The sequence below is a fragment of the Triticum urartu genome, chromosome 6 (genome assembly GCF_003073215.2).
Source record: "Triticum urartu cultivar G1812 chromosome 6, Tu2.1, whole genome shotgun sequence".
NCBI classification, from domain to species: Eukaryota; Viridiplantae; Streptophyta; class Magnoliopsida; order Poales; family Poaceae; genus Triticum; species Triticum urartu.
This window is the reverse complement of record NC_053027.1, coordinates 398,175,163-398,181,226: the sequence shown is the minus strand read 5'-3', so window position 1 is coordinate 398,181,226 and position 6,064 is coordinate 398,175,163.

The following is a 6,064-nucleotide window of genomic DNA, read 5'->3' as shown; positions in this document are numbered from 1 at the left end:
TTTTTCCTGCGTGGTAAGAATAGGGAAAGAGAAAATCTGTCGTCTTCTCTTCGTGCCTATGTGAGAGAGCCGAAGTATCCAAGTAGGTTGTGTGTTGCTCTGCCATGATCTTCAACGAATCTTTTATCTATGCAGTTGATTAATCTCTCATGGCCGTCTAGAGCGGATCCTTCAGTTGTACAAATGAACGATGAAGGCTATGTGTCTATGTACGGCAACATCAAAATCTGCAAGTAGCGGGCTGCTATCTAGCAGAAACAACTCGAAGAAATCTGGCACGAACACATGTAGGGTTAGGAGCCACTTTGGTCTGTCCTGATGGCAGACGAAGGAAGCAAGGTAGTGCAGAGGAAGCTCCAAAGACGAAGGAGACCCAGACCAATACGTTTTTGCCCTTGTCGCCGCTGATGCCTGCTTCGGTCCTATCCATCGGTGCGGCGGTGCCTACTTCTTCTTCCTCTCTGCATGAAGCACTCAAGATTGTAAGAGGACGTGAGGAACCAAAGCAAGTGCATCATGCATGGATGCTTTTTTATTGTCCAATGAATGTATGCATGATTCACACGCATATAGCAAGGCATCAAGACTAATTTGATGTCTAGAGGGCTCCAAGTTTCAGCTGGGTTGTGGGCATCAAAAAAGCCAGGACGCAGGAGGCGATCACGTGAAGGAGAAAATTAGAGGAAAAGCAAAGAAGATATCAATCTCCATCCTATTGGCCGGCACGTCCCATCGCTTGTCCATCTGGAGATCGTGAGTCGAGCAGGCGGCCGGTAGCTAGAGACGTCTTCCGTCTCATCAGAGTTAGGATGTGGCGGTCTCTATGGCGGCAACAATGGCCCATGATTCTCTTGAGATCGAAAAAGACTGCAGGGGATCATCGTGGAGAAGAGGGCATGGACTTATATTAGATGCCACCGCATGGATCCATGTTGACAATCCTCCCATCCTTTAGAGATACGAAAAAACCTGAAGGCTAGGTTATCGTGGAGAAGAAGACAACATATATTAGATCGATCAATGTGCTAATATTGTTCGGCAATGCCATCCCTCTGTGTTTTTTTTTCTAGTTAAGTTATCAGATCTTATCCGTTAATTACGCCTTTTAAGTTAAGGGTCCACCAAATCAACGATCAGATGTTTCTAATTAATGTGGTAATTTCTAGATTATTTTATCTTTTCTCTGATTAACCCATCAAATACTTTTTATATATAAATAAATATTACTATTATGATTTAAAAAAATTTGAACATATTTAAACACAAATAAATATCAAACAACATTTCAAATGCATAAAAACAAATATTGGGGAGCCTGGAAATCAAACCCAAGACCTCCTAGTATGTGTGCTGCATGCTGACCAGTCAGGCTAGTGGGCATGTTTTGATGGAGATAGGGTTAGGTGAAATATAACCTAAACAGTCGGGCTAGTAATTAAAACAAAATTCTAATTGCGCACCAGGGGGAGGTGCGCCATTAGAATCGTCGTACTTATGGCACACTATTGGGAGGTGCGCCATTGCTGACCCTCCCCCCACCCCACCTATTCCCCTCGGCACTGTGGCCTCCCTCACTCCCTCGCCCGATCTCCCACTCGACCCCAACCGTACACCGCCGCGCCTGCACGCCGTCAGCGACCCTGCCGCCGCTGTGGTCTTGCGCTACCCCGACGCTGCCGCCCCGACCCCCGCGGGACTCCCCCCCCGCCGCCCCCGCGCCCCCCGAACGGGATCGGCCGAGCGCGCGCCGCCCGCTCCTCTCCTCTCCTCCTCCCTCCGACGAGCGAGGGCCTCCTCCGGCCCCTGCAGCAGTCGGTGAGCGCGGCCCCGACGCACCCACCCCGCCTGCCCCTTCTGTCCTCCGCCACCGGCCCCTGCTCTCCTTCGACCGTGGCGAGCGAGGACCCGGACGAGCTCGGACCGCGACCCCGACCCCTTCGCCGACCCCGACCCCGACCCCTCCGGCGACCAGGTACCTCTCCTCCTTCCTCCTTCCTCCCTCTCTCCACCATTCCCCATTCCCTCCCTCCCCTCGATCGTGGCAGTCTATGGCATTTTTGTTAGTTTGATTATCTGTAAATTGATGTGCCATGACCCAGTAGAGGCAATACTAGTGGATATTAGGCCTTTTGGAGTGTCACTAAAAATCACTATGCTGATTGCTAATTTGATTGAAATGCTCACGGATTCAACTCTTATTTGCAACCGGCACAAACATATTTCTGAAGTTATCTACGCAACTAAACATGCATCTGCAGTACAAGACCAGAAAATTACTGACCATAAACATTAGCATGGCATCTAAACTCATATATATCACTGCGACCATTTAGTGTTGACCTATCAATTTGCGTGGTATGCAAGACATCATAAGTAAAATTTACATTCAAGAAGTTTGATTTATTAGTACAACCCAGCTGTTACAAGATGCCACTAGGTAGAAGCTTAACATTATTAGGGTAGAAATATGTTTCTGATGTAGTGTATGTCTCAGCCGTCCATGCCTAAGTCGATGTATGAGGCTGGTTTGGTTAGTGTGCTTCCCACGTGGAAAGCCAGAGTCAGTTACAATTGCAAATTCAAGCATGATTATTGGGTCATTCTGAATATGATGACGCCAAAACAGCAATTTTGGGGGTCTAATTTACAAACATCAGGAGCAATAGCATGATCCGAAGTCTCTAATTGCAAGTGCATCATGAGATAAAAACAAATGAATTTTAAAAATAAGCCACTACGGTCAATTTACTACACAAATCATAGCCATTCACACGACCAACCAACAGAACAAAAATTTGACGTGCTGCCTCATGCACACTCAGCTGAACTGTGACTCTCATCAGCCAAAAGCGAGAATTCATTACACATGATGCATGCTGCACATCCCAATAAAACTAAAAACATGCTGCAAAGTGACAGTTTTTTTAGAGGACTTTTAAGGCTTTTTTAGAGGCAATACTAGTGGATATTAGGCCTTTTTACAGGCAATAATAGTGGAATTTTAGGCTTTTTTTGGAGGAGTGTGTTTCATGCTGGCCTACAGTGATGAATTTGTCAGAATTGTGTATGATTGTGAATCTAAAGTATATTGTCAACTTCCAACATTTGCTCTGTTGTCCATGTGGTTGAAGCAATGAAGTTGAGTGTCTCATTCTTGCTATGGTCATGTAAGAGAAATGCTCTGCCTTGCTAATTTTACCATGAGATTTGAGGTAATCAGCTAGTTCTGGTCAAAGCAAGTGGTTTTCCTGAGCTATGCCTTTGTTAGAAAATGATGCATAATGGTTTGTTCAGAAGAGGAATAATCCCAGGATATCATGGGGTTAAACCTGGGACCCCTATTGTAATTTGATTTTGATTATTAATTTTTCTGTGAGCAGATGAATTACAGTTTTTGTGTTGTAATGAAACTTGAGCTGAAATAAAACTTGACAGCCTGTACAGTGAATATATGCAGTGAACAGATATTGACAGGTTTTCTTGACTGAATTCAGTCCTGTACAGTGAATATATGCAGTCAATATACAGTCATTGTAATTTTTGGGAGTAATTTTTGGTGTCAAATCACTCAAGCAGTAACTGAATTTTCAAACTGAACTTGACACAATACTATTCAGTTAATTTGCTTGGACAGTGGTATGTATGCTCATCACTTTATGTATGGTGTTATGCCCTGTTATCTCTGTTCAGTTGACTAATGAAGCACTAGGCTCATCCATGGTATAAGTTCACCTGTGAACACTTGAAATTAGTCAGGACATCACGTACTGATAGATGTAAATTGTGTCCAGTAGGCTTTGAAGCACCGGTTTTTCCTGTTTCTAACTCTGAATCTGATATAAACCATACTGTTGGCATAAGTGGTCTTTTGTATATGTGTTGATGCTTTGTTAATATAAAGCTATAGATGATGTCGTACTTGTGATGATGCTATTTTTGATCTTCTGAAATGACCCATTGGCGACTTCATTACGCGGGGATAATAATATTGCAGGTACCCCGAGAGGCCCTTGAGTTTGCCGGAATGTCGATTAACTTTCGTTCTGGCAAATTCGGGTACTCCATATGTCCTATTTTCAGCAAAGGTCATGCTGAAATTTTCCGTGAATTTTAGCATGACTTTGCTAAAAATAGGACATATGGGGTACTTGCGACTAATGCATGGGCCGGGGTATCTTAGTACTTAGTTAAGTAGGATCAACTGCCCCGCCATTCTTGCTGCATAGGTGGCAATAGAGCCAAGTGATTAGTGCCAAGTCATTAGGCCCAACCTAGGGTGCCTCGGCATCGATAAACCCTAAATGATGAAAACTTAACTTAGCATTTAGGGTGCCTCGGCATCGACAAACCCTAAATGATGAAACCTTGGCTTCTATAGGGTGCCTCGGTGTCGATGAGAACCTAAATGATGTACGCTTAGGCTTTTAGGGTGCCTCGGCATCGACAAACCCTAAATGATAAAAGCTTAGCTTTTAGGATGCCTCGGTGTCGACAAACCCTAAATTATGAGACCATGATCTTGTTCCTTGACAATAACCAACTTTTTGACCAAACTTTTTTCCTATTTAGAGTGAAACATGGCCCACAACGATGAGGCCGGCGGTTCGGGCGGCAAGCCATTCTGGGAGCTGTCCCAGGAGTTGGAGGAAGAACCTCACTGCTATGAGGACGCCGCCGAAGACACCGATCCTGACTACACAACCACTAGTGGCGTCGGGGATGACACCACTGATGGCGCCGCCGATGATGCCACCACTGATGATGGCGGCGCACGCACAGATGGCAGCCAACCGAAGAGGCAACGGAAGGACCGGCGCCCGAGCGTGCTCGGCACCGTCAGGGAGGAATTTACTGAAGTGAACTCCGACGGGCATCCGACGGCGCCCAAACAAGTAGTCAAGGGGTACTCGGTTCAGCTCGGGTGCATTCTCCGGAGCACTGTCTCGATCAACACCAAGAACCTAAGGCATAAGGACCGAGGGAATTTGCGCAGCCTCCTCTTCACGAAGCTGCACGAACGATACAAGTTCCCCGCTGAGTTTCCAAACACACGCCTCTTAGGGAATAAAGTGAATAGTGCCGCCCTCACGAAGATGAGCACGGCCCTGTCTACTTGGAGAAGCATAGTGAAGGCAATGATTGATAAAGGTGATAGTTATGACAAGATCAAGGCGAAATATCATTTGATGAGCGAAGATTACTACAAGGAGTTCAAGATCAAGTGCGAGAGCAGCGCAACCTCCGAATCAAGTCAGTGGGGGAAAGAAATGCGGCAGTTGAACTTAGGGGTCCACCAACTCGGTCCCGGCGGTTACAGAGTGGCGGAGCCTATATGGGACAAGGAGGACGCAGAGCGTGCCGAGAAAGGCCTACCGCCCCGCTTCGAGAAATACAGTGACAAGAAGACCAGGAACTTTCTCAGGGCCCAGTACAAGGAGGACCCGGTAACAAAGGAGCTTACCACGGATCCGAAGACCAAGGAGCTTGAGCTTGTTCTGGTAAGGAATACATGAAGGAAATATGCCCTAGAGGCAATAATAAAGTTATTATTCATTTCCTTATAATCATGATAAATGTTTATTATTCATGCTAGAATTGTATTAACCAGAAACATAATACATGTGTGAATACATAGACAAACAAAGTGTCACTAGTATGCCTCTACTTGACTAGCTCGTTAATCAAAGATGGTTATGTTTCCTAACCATGAACAATGAGTTGTTATTTGATTAACGGGATCACATCATTAAGAGAATGATCTGATTGACATGACCCATTCCATTAGCTTAGCACCCGATCGTTTAGTATGTTGCTATTGCTTTCTTCATGACTTATACATGTTCCTATAACTATGAGATTATGCAACTCCCGTTTACCGGAGGAACACTTTGGGTACTACCAAACGTCACAACGTAACTGGGTGATTATAAAGGAGTACTACAGGTGTCTCCAAAGGTACATGTTGGGTTGGCGTATTTCGAGATTAGGTTTTGTCACTCCGATTGTCGGAGAGGTATCTCTGGGCCCTCTCGGTAATGCACATCACTTAAGCCTTGCAAGCATT